Source organism: Natator depressus, chromosome 6 (genome assembly GCF_965152275.1).
Source record: "Natator depressus isolate rNatDep1 chromosome 6, rNatDep2.hap1, whole genome shotgun sequence".
NCBI lineage: Eukaryota > Metazoa > Chordata > Testudines > Cheloniidae > Natator > Natator depressus.
In genome coordinates, this window is record NC_134239.1 from 1,715,297 (window position 1) to 1,730,941 (window position 15,645).

The following is a 15,645-nucleotide window of genomic DNA, read 5'->3' on the forward strand; positions in this document are numbered from 1 at the left end:
CCCCACTTCCGAGCCTCAGCCCCTGCTAGCCCAGTCCTGGGATCTCCTCTCCCATGCATGGCATGTGCACCCCCCATTCAGGGAAGCTAGCCCCGGCCCCACCTCTTCCACCCAAGGCCCTGCCCCCACTCTGCCCCCCACCCACCTGCTCTCACCAGCTGGCCCACTGAAGGAGCTCTGGCCTGAGCCGAGCCCGTGCCGCCCAGAGGAGCCCTATGTCCCGCCACGGCCTGGCCCCGGGGCGACGGTGGGGACCATTAGCGGCGGTTTGGGGAGGCTTAGCCTGCCCGAGCCTCCATTACCCACCACCCTGGGCCTCCCCACAGCTCTGCTCTGCTGTGGATCAGCAGGTTACCGGTGATGGCTGTGGCAGGGTTCCCTGTTTTGTAATTGTAGTGTTTTTCTCTTCAGTTTTACTTCCCCCTCGGAGGGAAACACGATGCATTTGTTCAGCAAAAAACACAAATCTGCTGGATAAAACAGACTTTGGACAGAGTTTGAAATTTAAACCATGACAGGCTGCTTTTCTCATGCTGTCCTGGTATTAACCGATCTACCCTGGTGTGTTTTTGTTTCTTTTTGTTTTGTGTGCGTGCCTAGGCACCGACTCTGGGGGTGCTCTGGGGCAGGAGCACCCACGGGTAAAAATTGGTGGATGCTCTGCACCCACCAGCAGCCAAGCTCCCTTCCCCACCCCCACCTCCCCACCTCACCTCCGTCCCCGTTTCTCCGCCTACCTCCCAGCGCTTGCCGCCGCAAAAGAGCCATTTTGCGGCATAACAAGCTCCGGGAGGGAGGGAGGGGGGAGGAGCAGGAACATGGCACGCTCAGGAAAGGAGGAGGGGCCGGGGTGAGGATGTGGGGAAGGGGTTGGAATGGGGGCGGAGCAGGGGTGGGAAGGGGCGGGGCAGGGGTGGAGTCGGGGTGGGGCCGGGAACAGATGGGGGTCGAGTACGCACTGACGCCAGCAGAACTCGGCGCCTTTGTGTGTGTGTGTGTGTGTGTTTTTCTTTCCTAGGATGCTGGTCAATCTTCTGGCAGGTAAGATGTTTGCTGAAGAATAAGTTTAACAAAGAATTGACTGGACAATGAAGTACTAGTTGATTTACGGAGGGACAAAGGGGCTGCCACCTTCACCCCTTTCTCCCAGGAGATATACTTTGTGTTATTTAATGGGATCTCTGGCTAATGCCTCCTGACCCAGCATGCTGTGACGGGAGCAGGTCATGTTGCAGGTGATCACATCCAAGCCCCCATTCAGACAACCCCTTGGGGCAAGCTTAACTTGGAAGTCAGTGGCACTACTCCAGCACTTACAGTTAAGCATGTGCCTTAGTATTTTGCTGAATCTGGGCCAAAATGTGGCCTGTCTCTGGAAAAGCCGAAGTCATTCACAGTTGCCCATATTCCCACTGCTCAGGGCTCATCCCCTCCAGCAGGGGCAGGGGCAGGTGGGCACACACAGTAAAGATGTAACCCCCCCGCCCTCCCTATGGCAGGAATTGTATCACCCCTGGGAGCTTCAGCCACTAGATGGCCGCATTGTTCACACAAACGCACACACACATCACTTTTCAGCCAGCCAGCCCCCCACTCCAACACCAGCCAGGTCGGCAAGGGCTCACTGGCACTCAGGGACTCATGAAGGAGCGTGCGGATACCCTATTAGCCATGGTGGGGAAATACCCCCTCCCTGCCCTGGGGGATTTCAACACATCTAGTGACAAAGCTCCAGGGGTCCCTGCCCCTTGAGCTCTCCTGGCCCCCTCCTTTTCATACCCCGAGCTGGCTGTTTGAGTTGCAGCCGGTCCGATTTCGTATCTTCGCTGCGCCAGGCTGCAGCCCCTCTTCCAGCTCCTCCAGAACCTCTTATTGCAGTTCTGGCTACACTTTCCCCCCCACTTGTTTGTGTACGCTCACCCCATCCATGGCCCCACAAAATCCAGGGACCTCCTCATCCACCTCCTCCTAGCCATGGCCAAGGTGGCCATTTATAACACCAGGGAGAGGCGGTTGGCTGAGGGGGCCCTGTGACTGTGGGGCCTGTTTTTGTTCTTCCATCCGCTCACGTATCTGGGCAGAGTTCCTCTGGCCGCGTCCGCTGGCTCCTTGGATGCTTTCGAGGAGCAGTGGGTGCTGTTCGGGGCTCTCTGCTCAGTGTCTCCCTCAGGTTCCCTACTTTTGGCCCTATGGCCCCCACGCCTGCTCCTGGTTTTTGCCTTCGTTGTCCCCTGAATCAGACGAGTCCTGGGTTCAATAGCTCCCCCCCGAGGCTGAGGGAGGGACTTTTAGCTGTGTCCTGGTTTCAAAATAGGACAAAGCTACAGCTGCAAAACCCAGGCCCTCAGCACCTCCTTTGCCTCCCCAGCCCTTGCACAGGCCGGCTCTGGTCCGACCCCTGTGGCCGGCCACATCCTGAACCTGAACTTTGGGTTATTTGTGAGACTGAGAACATCTGAGCTAAGGGGGCCAGACCCCCAGCTAGTGAGAGTCAAAGGGGCAGATCGCTAGAACGCCTGGGTTCTCTCCCTGGCTCTGGGGGGGAGTGGGGTCTGGTGGGTTAGAGCAGGGGGTTGGGAGCCAGGACTCCTGGGTTCTCTCCTTGGCTCTAGGAGGGGAGTGGGGTCTGGTGGGTTAGAGCAGAGGTGGGTCTGGGATTCCTTTTGTTCTCTCCCCTGCTGTGCATAGCCCTGGGACCGAGACCCCCAGGGCTCCTTCTCTGTTTCAGGCCGGCTCCCCCTGTGATCTCCAGTGTCACCCCTTTCCACTCAGTGGGGTCCCTGCTGATCTGCCCATAGCAGGGAACCTGGTAACTGCTGCCTCTCACGCCAGCCCGGGCTGCGAGTGACCCGCCGGGGGAGCTGAAGAGCCCTGTGCGGTAAAGCAGGGAATTTCCTTGGTTTTTTACACGAATAGCATGTGTGCCTCAGTTTCCCTGTGTGTCGTGTGTGCAATGAGGTGGGAGAGGGGTGGTTGTTGTGGAGGACCAGGGGTGACCTTCCCCAGGGGACCCCAGCAGCTGGTGACGTGGTGGCTGGGGCAGGAAGGTTGGAAGGCAGCCGGCTAGGACCAGTGTAAGGACAAAGGGCAAAGGAGAGAGGACCCCAGTGAGCTGAGAGCTGGTTCTAGCCTGAGGGGGAACAAAGGTAGAGTTGCCCAACTTTCTGATGGCAGAAAATTGAAAACCCCTGCACCGCCCCAAAGCCCCGCCCCTGCTCTCACCAATGCCCCGCCATTCTCCGAGGCTCCAGACCCCCTCCCTCCATCGCTCATTCTCTCCCACTCTTGCCCACTCATTCATTTTCACCTGGCTAGGGCAGGGTGTTCGGGTGCAGGAGGGTGTGTGGGGTGTGTGCTCCCGGAGGGGATGCAGGGTGCGGGAGGGGGCTCAGGGATGGGGCAGGGGGTTGGAGTGTGGGAGGGCTCTGGCTGGGGGTGAAGGCTCTGGGGTGGGGATGAGGGGTTTAGGGTGTGGAACAGGGCTCAAGGCTGGGGCAGGAGGTTGTGGGGGCAGGAGTGGGTTCAGGGCTGGGTCGGGGGGTGGGAGAGTTTAACATCATCACAGGTCAATATTTACTAACACCTGGCCACTAAGTTCCTGGAGCCAGGGTACTGCTGGCCAAGAGCCAACGTGGGGATGTTGGAAATCTGGGACAGGGAGTCAGGGATTACGGGAGGGTGTGACGCTCTGTACCTGTAAGTAGCACCCTGGAACCCCAATATTCACCACTGTCTATGATTACGATCTGTGTTGTACAAAGTATGCCTGGTGAGGGATAAAATCATAGAATCTCAGGGTTGGAAGGGACCTCAGGAGGTCATCTAGTCCAACCCCCTGCTCAAAGCAGGACCAATCCCCAATTTTTGACCCAGACCCCTAAATGGCCCCTTCAAGGATTGAACTCACAACCCTGGGTTTACCAAGCCAAGGCTCAAACCACTGAGCGATCCCTCCCTCATTTTGCATGTCTTGATCTGTTGAACAATAAGACCCTGTCGGACTGTATGAGCTCTCACTGGATGGGGAGTTACGAAGTATTGCTCTATGAGTTACTGAAATAAGTGGTGAGGTTGGGAACACCCACAACCAGCCTTTCAGTTCCAACAATGCAGGGGCCATCAATAACCAGACGGCATTAATGGCTCATCGACACACAATCTGGTTCACCATTGTCCTGTGGGATTTTGGCATCGATGTCAATGTTTGTTCTGCTGGTTCGGAGCTCTGCATGCAACAGACTCTTCTTCCCACACAGCCATCAGATCCAGTGTCTCCTGTATGCTCCACGCTGGAGCACATTTGTGGCCCTGGGCAGGCATGGTCAGCTGTGCTGGTGAGCTCTCCACGCTGATCAAACAGGAAATGAAATTCAAATGTTCCCGGGGCTTTTCCTGTGCACCTGACTGAAGTGCAATGGAGTTGAAAGTGCTGTCCAGAGCAGTCACAGCGGAGCACTCCAGAACATTATACATTTGACCTGACAAAGCACATGTTGGCCTAAAGCTGTAGTGTAGACCAGGCCTAAAAGTTTAGGATTTAGAAGGCATGTTTACTTTTCATTTTCTTCAGGTAACTAGCTCTGACTTCTATGCTGACCACTTATCAGCACTTACAATCTGTCAGTCTGTAGTGCATAAACCTGTTTTATATTTTACCTAAAGCAGTGTGTTTTGGTTGAAGTTCTTGGGGAATCTCATCTTAGGTTAACAAGGGCTGTTCATAGAATAGAATCATAGAATATCAGGGTTGGAAGGGACCTCAGGAGGTCATCTAGTCTAACCCCCTGCTCAAAGCAGGACAAACCCCAACTAAATCATCCCAGCCAGGGCTTTGTCAAGCCAGGCCTTAAAAATCTCTAAGGAAGGAGATTCCACCACCTCCCTCGGTAACCCATTCCTTGTTCTGTCATCTGCCATCACTGAGAACAGCCGAGCTCCATCCTCTTTGGAACCCCCCTTCAGGTAGTTGAAGGCTGCTATCAAATCCCCCCTCACTCTTCTCTTCTGCAGACTAAATAACCCCAGTTCCCTCAGCCTCTCCTCGTAAGTCATGTGCCCCAGCCCCCGAATCATTTTCGTTGCCCTCTGCTGGACTCTCTCCAATTTGTCCACATCTCTTCTCTAGTGGGGGGCCCAAAACTGGATGCAATACTCCAGATGTGGCCTCACCAGTGCTGAATAGAGGGGAACAATCACTTCCTTCGATCTGCTGGCAGTGCTCCTACTAATACAGCCCAATATGCTCTTAGCCTTCTTGGCAACAAGGGCACACTGCTGACTCATAGCCAGCTTCTCGGCCACGGTAATCCCCAGGTCCTTTTCTGCAGAACTGCTGCCGAGCCGTTTGGTCCCCAGGCTGTAGCGGTGCATGGGATTCTTCCATCCTAAGTGCAGGACTCTGCACTTGTCCCTGTTGAACCTCATCAGGTTTCTTTTGGCCCAATCCTCCAATTTGTCTAGGTCCCTCTGGATCCTATCCCGACTCTCCAGCGTATCTACCTCTCCCCCCAGCTTAGTGTCATCTGGGAACTTGCTGAGGGTACAATCCATCCCATCATCCCGATCATTAATAAAGATGTTAAACAAAACCGGCCCCAGGAACAAGCCCTGAGACACTCCGCTTGATACTGGCTGCCAACTAGACATGGAGCTGTTGATGACTACCCCTTGAGCCTGACAATCTAGCCAGTTTTCTATCCACCTTATAGTCCATTGATCCAATCCATACTTCTTTAACTTGCTGGTAAGAATATTGTGGGAGACCGTATCAAAAGCTTTCTAAAGTCAAGATATATCAAGTCCACCGCTTTCCCCATGTCCACAGAGCCAGTTCTCTTGTCGTTGAAGGCAATCAGGTTGGTCAGGCATGACTTGCCCTGGGTGAATCCATGCTGACTGTTCCTGATCACTTTCCTCTCCTCCAAGTGCTTCAAAATGGATTCCTTGAGGACCTACCTCATGATTTTTCCAGGGACAGAGGTGAGGATGACTGGTCTGTAGTTCCCCAGATTCTCCTTCTTCCCTTTTTTAAAGATGAGCACGATATTTGCCTTTTTCCAATAGTCCAATTTGTTCCCTGGAACAACCATTTACAAATGTGGTAGGTACCTGCAGTAAACTGGCATCAGAGGTGCAAATCTCTGGCCACTTTCCTTTGGAAGACAAGTAGCCTTAATTCGGTTTACCTTAATTCACTTCTAAACTGAAAAACTGCATCTCAGCCCTGGTCTACACTAGGAGTTTAGGTCAAATTTAGCAGCGTTAAATCAGTGTAAACCTGCACCTGTCCACACTATAAAGCCCTTTTTTTCGACTTAAAGGACTCTTAAAATCGATTTCCTTACTCCACCCCTGACAAGTGGATTAGCGCTTAAATTGGCCTTGCCGGGTCGAATTTGGGGTACTGTGGCCACAATTCGACGGTATTGGCCTCCGGGAGCTATCCCAGAGTGCTCCATTGTGACTGCTCTGGACAGCACTATCAACTCAGATGCACTGGCCAGGTAGACAGGAAAAGGCCCGCAAACTTTTGAATTTCAATTTCCTGTTTGGCCAGGGTGACAAGCTGCAGGTGACTATGCAGAGCTCATCAGCAGAGGTGAGCATGATGGAGTCCCAGAATCGCAAAAGAGCTCCAGCATGGACTGAACGGGAGGTACGGGATCTGATCGTTGTATGGGGAGAGGAATCCATGCTATCAGAACTCCGTTCCAGTTTTCGAAATGCCAAAACATTTGTCAAAATCTCCCAGGGCATGAAGGACAGAGGCCATAACAGGGACCTGAAGCAGTGCTGCATGAAACTTAAGGAGCTGAGGCAAGCCTACCAGAAAACCAGAGAGGCGAACAGCCGCTCCAGTCAGAGCCTCAAACTTGCCGCTTCTATGATGAGCTGCATGCCATTTTAGAGGGTTCAGCCACCACTACCCCAGCCGTGTTGTTTGACTCCTTCAATGGAGATGGAGGCAACATGGAAGAAGGTTTTGGGAACGAGGAAGATGAGGAGGAGGAGGTTGTAGATAGCTCACAGCAAGCAAGAGGAGAAACCGGTTTTCCCCACAGCCAGGAACTGTTTCTCACCCTGGACCTGGAGCCAGTACCCCCCCAACCCACCCAAGGCTGCCTCCTGAACCCAGCAGGTGGAGAAGGGACCTCCGGTGAGTGTACCTTTTAAAATACTATACATGGTTTAAAAGCAAGCATGTGTAATGATTAATTTGCCCTGGCATTTGCAGCTCTCCTGGATGTACTCCCAAAGCCTTTGCAAAAGGTTTCTGGGGAGGGCAGCCTTATTCCATCCGCCATGATAGGACACTTTACCACTCCAGGCCAGTAGCACATACTCAGGAATCATTGTACAACAAAGCATTGCAGTGTTTGTTTGCTGAGGTTCAAACAACATCCGTTCTTTATCTCTCTGTGTTATCCTCAGGAGAGTGATATCATTCATGGTCACCTGGTTGAAATAGGGTGCTTTTCTTCAGGGAACACTCAGAGGTGAGTGTTCCTGCTGGGCTCTTTGCCTGTGCCTGAACAGAAATGTTCCCCGCTGTTAGCCATGGGGAGGGGGGAGGAGGGAGGAAAAATCCGACCTTGTAACAAAAGCACATGTGCTATGTATGTAATGTTAACAGCAAGGTTTACCGTGAAAGAGTGTACCCATTGTTCTACCAAATGTGTCTTTTTAAATACCACTGTCCCTTTTTTTTCTCCACCAGCTGCATGTGTTTCAATGATCACAGGATCTTCTCATTCCCAGAGGCTAGTGAAGATTAGAAAGAGAAAAAAACACACTCGTGATGAAATGTTCTCTGAGCTCATGCTGTCCTCCCACACTGACAGAACACAGACGAATGCTTGGAGGCAAATAATGTCAGAGTGCAGGAAAGCACAAAATGACCGGAAGGAGAGGTGGCGGGCTGAAGAGAGTAAGTGGTGGGCTGAAGACAGAGCTGAAGCTCAAATGTGGTGGCAGCGTGATGAGAGGAGGCAGGATTCAATGCTGAGGCTGCTGGAGGATCAAACCAACATGCTCCAGCTTATGGTTGAGGTGCAGCAAAGGCAGCTGGAGCACGGACCGCGGCTACAGCCCCTGTCTAACCAACCACCATCCTCCCCAAGTTCCATAGCCTCCTCACCCAGATGCCCAAGAACGCGGTGGGGGGGCCTCCAGCCAACCAGCCACTCCACCACAGAGGATTGCCCAAGCAACAGAAGGCTGGCATTCAATAAGTTTTAAAGTTGTAAACTTTTAAAGTGCTGTGTGACCTTGTCCTTCCCTCCTCCACCACCCCTCCTGGGCTACCTTTGTAGTTATCCCCCTATTTGTGTGATGAATGAATAAAAAATATATGAATGGAAAGCAACAATGACTTTATTGCCTCTGCAAGTGGTGATCGAAGGGAGAAGGGGAGGGTGGTTACCTTAAAGGGAAGAAGAGTGAATCAAGGGGCGGGGGGTTTCATGAAGGAGAGACAAACAGAACTTTCACACTGTAGCCTGTCCAGTCATGAAACTGGTTTTCAAAGCTTCTCTGATGCGCACCGCGCCCTCCTGTGCTCTTCTAACCGCCCTGGTGTCTGGCTCTGCTAAACCAACAACCAGGCGATTTGCCTCAACCTCCCACCCTGCCATAAACATCTCCCCCTTACTCTCACAGATATTGTGGAGTGCACAGCAAGCAGTAATAACAGTGGGAATATTGGTTTTGCTGAGGTCTAAGCGAGTCAGTAAACTGCACCAGCGCGCTTTTAAACGTCCAAATGCACATTCTACCACCATTCTGCACTTGCTCAGCCTGTAGTTGAACAGCTCCTGACTACTGTCCAGGCTGCCTGTGTACGGCTTCATGAGCCATGGCATTAAGGGGTAGGCTGGGTCCCCAAGGAGAACTGTAGGGATTTCAACATCCCCAATGGTTACTTTCTGGTCTGAGAAGAAAGTCCCTTCCTGCAGCTTTTGAAACAGACCAGAGTTCCTGAAAATGCGAGCGTCATGTACCTTTCCCGACCATCCCATGTTGATGTTGGTGAAACGTCCCTTGTGATCCACCAGAGCTTGCATGCATTATTGAAAAGTACCCCTTGCTGTTTATGTACTCGCCGGCTTGGTGCTCCGGTGCCAAGATAGGGATATGGGTTCCGTCTATGGCCCCACCACAGTTAGGGAATCCCATTGCAGCAAAGCCATCCACTATGACCTGCATATTTCCCAGAGTCACTACCCTTGATATCAGCAGATCTTTGTTTCGTGGGCTACTTGCATCACAGCAGCCCCCATAGTAGATTTGCCCACTCCAAATTGATTCCCGACTGACCGGTAGCTGTCTGGCATTGCAAGATTCCACAGGGCTATTGCCACTCGCTTCTCAACTGTGAGGGCTGCTCTCATCTTGGTATTCATGCGCTTCAGGGCAGGGGAAAGCAAGTCACAAAGTTCCATGAAAGTGCCCTTACGCATGCGAAAGTTTTCCAGCCACTGGGAATTGTCCCAGACCTGCAACACTATGCAGTCCCACCAGTCTGTGCTTGTTTCCCGGGCCCAGAATCGGCATTCCATGGCATGAACCTGCCCCATTAGCACCATGATGTCCACATTGTCAGGGCCCGTGCTTTGAGAGAAGTCTGTGTCCATGTCCTCATCACTCACGCAACCGCACTGACGTCGCCTCCTTGCCCGGTATCGCTCTGCCAGGTTCTGGTGCTGCATATACTGCTGGATAATGCGTGTGGTGTTTAATGTGCTCCTAATTGCCAAAGTGAGCTGAGCAGGCTCCATGCTTGCCGTGGTATGGCATCCGCACAGAAAAAAGGCGCGGAACGATTGTCTGCCATTGCTCTGACGGAGGGAGGGGCGACTGACAACATGGCTTACAGGGTTGGCTTACAGGGAATTAAAATCAACAAAGCGGGTGGCTTTACATCAGGGAGTATTTCAGGAAGGACTTCAGGGAGGGATGGAAGGAGCAAATGAGTACAAAACAAATCTGGTCTATTTCTTGTTTTGATCCACTCCATCTATCTTTTACATCTTTGGATGGCAGCAGACGGTGCAGAAGGACTGCAAGCCATCCACACCTCTTGGCTGCTCGGCACAAGATGGTACAATAGGACTGCTAGCCATCCTCATCTCCTGCCTGCCGGGCAAAAGATGGTACAATAGGACTGCAAGCCATCCATATTGCTTGCCTGCTCACCAAAAGATGGTGGAATAGGACTGGCTACAGGACTAAAGAGAGTGACCTGGTTGAGTCACTTCTAATGTAGTCCCTGCACCCATGTCTGCCCAGGCGCTCCTGGCCGACATGGTCAGGAGCACCTCGGACATGACGATGACGGCTACCAGTCCTATTGTACCGTCTGCTGCCACAAGGCAATGGGTTGCTGCTGCTGTGTAGCAATGCAGTCCCGCGTCTGCCAGCACCCAGGAGACATACGGTGACCGTGAGCTGAGCGGGCTGCATGCTTGCCGTGGTATGGCATCTGCACAGGTAACTCATGAAAAAAGGCACAAAACTATTGTCTTTCATTGCTTTCACGGAGGGAGGGCGGGAAGGAGGGCCTGACGACATGTACCCAGAACCACCCGCAACAATGTTTTTTGCCCCATCAGGCATTGGGATCTCAACCCAGAATTCCAATGGGCAGCGGAGACTGCGGGAACTGTAGGATAGCCACCCACAGTGCAACACTCTGGAAGTCAACACTAGCCTCGGTACGGTGGAAGCACTCCACCGAGTTAATGCACTTAATGCACTTAGAGCATTTTGTGTTGGGACACACACAAATCGACTATCTAAAAACGATTTCTAAAAAACCAACTTCTATAAATTCAACCTAATTTCGTAGTGTAGACATACCCCCAGCGCCAGACAAGGGATCCCTGTGTAAACAGCCCCTCCATTCCTCCCCACAGGGGCTGTATCTGAATGCTGGGCAAAGGGTCCCTGTGTAAACAGCCCTTGTGCTCCATCCCAGAGAGGTCACAGCTCAGCGCCGGATGAGGGACCCCTGTTTAAACAGGGCAGTAGGAACATGCATGTTGATGAGCCAACTCACTAAAGCAGCAAGTAAAATGTTAACCAGCACTCGCTCCGAGGCCACCCCCAGGCTCCAGCCCGGCTTCTGGCCCTCGAACACCTCCCAGTAGTGCTGCCCCCCGCACTGAAGCTCTGATGGGCCAGCCCGCCTTTCTCCACTTTGAATCGCTGCGGGTTCGTGACTCTCAGACACGTCACCTCCTTGCCATCCTTTGAGATCTCCAGTTCGGGGTGAGCCGTGCTGGGGTCCAGGGTCAAACCCTCCTTTACTCCTCAATGCAGAGGGACGGGTGAGGGGGAGGGTTGATTCCATCTCATGTCTCATGTCATAGGTCATTGTCCCCTCACAGCCAGTGCTGACCCCAATGCTCCACCCCAGAGGTGGCTGCATCTCAGCTCCGGGTGAGGGATCCCTGTACAAACACCACCCAGGCCCCACCCCAGGAGTGTCCATCTCTCAGCGCTGGGCCAGTGGTCCCCATATAAACAGCCCCTGCACCTCAACCCAGCGGGGGCCACATTATCAGTGCCCGGTGTCGGGTCCCTGTACAAACAGCGCCCGCTACCCGCCCCAGCAGTGACTGCATCTCAGCACCTGGCGAGGGGTCCCTGTGTGAGGAAGTGAAGATGGGAGCGGTGACCTCCTTTAGCAGGGCCAAAGCTCTCTAGGGAGGGCTCGCTCAGCGTGTTGTTCTCCTGCTCCGGTTTCTCCAAGTCACCCCGCATTCCCCTGCACTCATCCACCAGACGAGGAAACCGCTTCTCCTTCCTGCTCAGGGCTTTCTCCCGTGGCCGCGGCGCGCTGGGTGAGACAAGGTCGCTCACTGTGATCAGTCTGGGGCAGTTCATGAACTCCAGCTTCTTCCTCACCATCGCATTCTCCTCCCATAGAGCTTGGTTCTCTCCTCTGTCTGCTCCTTCATCACCCGCAGCTCCTCGATCCCCCCGGCCTCCTGGGCCACCTCCTATATCCTCAGCCATCTGGTGATGTTCTCCAGGACTTGCATGGCACCCGCCAAGGTGGGAGGGGTCCCCTCCACGCTCATCTCTTTTCGCTGGGGCTGGGCTGGAGACTGGATGTGCTTCCTCCTCTAGCACCTGCCCCCAAGCCCCCTGCCCAGCCCTTGCTCTGGCTCAGCTTCTCCAGCATGTCCTGCTGATAGGTGGCAAGGGGAGAGGAGCCTCCACCGCCTCCTGCCCACCCCTCCTTCCACCCGCCCTCCCCCAAAACAGGAAGCACACAGTATACAGCAAGTCGCATCCATAACGGAGAGCTGCGAATAGAGCCCAGGAGTCTTGGCTCCCACCGTCCCCCCTGTTCTAACCACTAGACTCCACTCCCCTCCCAGAGCCAGGGATAGCACCCAGGAGTCTCAAGTCCCCTGCTCTAACCCTCTAGCCTTTACTAAATTTCTGGCAGTAGGAAAGGGAAGGACAGATGGTGGCTGTTGTGAGGGGCAAGGGGGAAGGAAGAGGATATATTTAGTATAGATTGTAACCTCTTTGGGTCAGGGCCATCTCTTATATGCATGTGTGCAGCGTCTGGTGCGTTGGGGGCCCAAATTTCGGTCAGAGTATCTGCAGCGTCCGGCATGTCGGGGGCCCAGATTTCGGTCAGGGTCTGTGTAGAGTCCGGCACCATGGGTGCTCTGATCTGGGTCGGGCGGTCTGTGCCATTCCCAGAACTGTTTTCAGTGGGGCCTTAGGTTCCACTATAATGCAAAGAAGAAATAATAGCAGAGAGAGATGGATAGAAAAAGAGAATTAGTTGGATTCAGACAGATATTGATTGACCAAGTAGGGGGCCCTGGCTCGTGCCCCCAGGCAGGGAATCCCCCTGGCCTGCAGGCTCCTCAGCTGCAATTTGGGGTGGCTTGGAGCAGTGGAAGCTTTCTGGATGAATGAGAAGAGGAATTGGAAGTGGAGAAGAAGGAGGGTGTAATTGCAGCAGGGAGCCCAAATCTGGCCCACACTCCGGTGATCAGTAGGGACCCTGCAGCAGGGGTGCGGAGAGACATCAGGGTGCGGGAGGCTGAGTGAGGGATTGGGCCCATCTCTCAGGGTCCCCTGGTGGGTAGCGGTGGGGTGGAGTGCAGGGAGGAGCCCAGGACTAACAAAAGCCCATGTGGGACTTTTCCAGAGCGATTTAGGGCTGGCGTTTGGCCAGAACTGGCAGGCTGAGTAAGTGATTTTCTCAAAATGGGAGTGAAAGCAGGGGAAATTTTCCAGATATTTACAGTCTGTTACTGGCACAGAGAGCGCACTGATAAAGTTGGTGGACTACACCAAGCTGGGTGGAGTTGCAAGTGCTTTGGAGGATAGGAGGAAAATTCAAAATGATCTGGACAAACTGGAGAAATGGTCTGAAGCCAATAGGATGAAATTCAATAAGGACAAATGCAAAGTCCCCCACTTAGGAAGGAACAATCGGTTGCACGCATGCAAAACGGGCAATGACTGCCTAGGAAGGAGAACTGTGGACAGGGATCTGGGGGTCACAGTGGATCACAAGCTAAATATGAGTCAACAGTGTAACGCTGTTGCAAATAAAGCAAACATCCTTCTGGGCTGTATCAGCAGGAGTGTTGTAAGCAGGATACGAGAAGTGATTCTTCCGCTCTGCTCCACACTGATTAGGCCTCAACTGGAGTATTGTGTCCAGTTCTGGGCGTCACATTTCAGGAAGGATGTGGACAAATCGGAGAAAGTCCTGAAAAGAGCAACAACAATGATTAAAGGTGTAGAAAACATGACCTGTGAGGGAAGATTGAAAACACTGGGTTTGTTTACTCTGGAGAAGAGAAGACTGAGAGGGGACATGAGAACAGTTTTCAAGTACATAAAAGTTTGTTAGAAGGAGGAGGGAGAAAAATTGTTCTCCTTAACCTCTCAGGATAGGACAAGAAGCAATGGGCTTACATTGCAGCAAGGGCGGTTTAGGTTGGACCCTAGGAAAAACTTCCTACCTGTCCAGGTGATTAAGCACTGGAATCAGTTGCCCAGGGAGGTTGTGGAATCTCCATCATTGGGGATTTTTAAGAGCAGGTTGGACAAACACCTGTCAGGGATGGTCTAGAGAATACTTAGTTCTACCTTGAGGGCAGGGGACTGGACTAGATGACCTCACAAGGTCCCTTCCAGTTCTCTGATTCTCCTTGCAGCCCTCCCCCTTTCTGATCTGTGCTTCTCTTCTTTATCATCACCACGCAGCTCCTCCCCAGTTGGGCTTCACCCTCAATTGAGCCTGGCCCACCCTCCAGGAGCAGCCAGTGTGATGATCAGGGTCCAGACACCCCAGGGTAATGTAAAAGTGTCTCAATGAGGTCTCTTATGAAAGCTGGTGACACACTGGTGATTAATTGTCACGGAGTCCCCGGGCGATACTCTGGAACTGCTCCCTACGAAGCCCGTCAGGACTCTGGGGGAGTCTCCTCTCTGTGAGCAGCCTGTCTGCAGGACACACAGCTCACACCGCTTCCACCTTCCTGGGTCTGACCTTGGAGCATTCAGCATCCTTTGCCCCTCTGTGCGCTTCCCACAGCGAGTCCGCCCAGGTGGGGTCCTGGGGAAGCCAGGGGGTCCTGCCCCCCAACTCCGCAGTCAGACATGACCCTCAGCCAGCCAGTAAAACAGAAGGTTTATTGGATGACAGGAACATGGTCTAACACAGAGCTTGTAGGTGCAGAGAACAGGACCCCTCAGCTGGGTCCATTCTGGAGGGCAGTGAGCCAGACAACCACGTCTGCACTTCACTCCTCGTCCCCAGCCAGCCCCAAACTGACTCCCCCTCCATCCCCCCCTCCTCTGGGCTTTGTCCTTTCCCGGGCCAGGAGGTCACCTGATTCCTTTGTTCTCCAACCCTTTAGCTCTCACCTTGCAGGGGGGAAGGGTTCAGGCCATCAGTGGCCAGGAAACAGGGTGTCTGCCATTCTCTGTGTCCAGACCCCTGTACACACCTGCCCTCTAGGGCTCTGCAACGTTCATACACCCTTATCCCACCACCTAGAGACTTAAGATCTGCATAGGGGAAACTGAGGCACCCCCACAATATTCAGAGGAAACATTAAGAACAGTCCCGCTCCCTCACATTAATATCACAGTGAAAAGTCTGTATTTAAACTACAGGAAGAATTATGGGATACTCACTGATATGCTTCAAAGTGTATGTTGAAAGAAAGGGAGAAACAGGTCTCTCTCAGACAAGAGGGAAGGCAGCTATCTACCTGTCTCCAATGTAAATGAAAACTATGGAAGCCCCGTTTACATAGGAATCAGTAGTGGGGTGGGAAGTCAATAGGAAGGGGAGAACAGGAGGGGATTATCCTGACTCTGGGGACAAAACAATGAGTTTTGGGAAACATAAGCAGAAGCAAAAAAACATTTTGGCATCTGTTACTGAGGGACCATGAGGTACAACACCCTGCAAGCCAATGAAGGTTGGGTCCCCTGGTCTGGAGCACTAGAGATGCTGATACCTTGATATAAGTTAGGAAATTGCTTAGGCCAAGATGTAACTTGCTAGAATTAAGTTTTAGTCACTTGCAAGTGTGTCTTGTTTTGTTTGTAACCAGACCCAGCCAGCTGGGCTGTCAAAGAAGTATCCGAGAC

General features: G+C 52.9%; 1 pseudogene; it reads left to right on the forward strand.

Moving 5' to 3' along the window:
- The first annotated feature begins 6,604 nt into the window (after nt 1-6,604).
- On the forward strand, nt 6,605-8,238 carry LOC141988409 (uncharacterized; annotated as a pseudogene).
- Nucleotides 8,239-15,645: the final 7,407 nt, after the last annotated feature.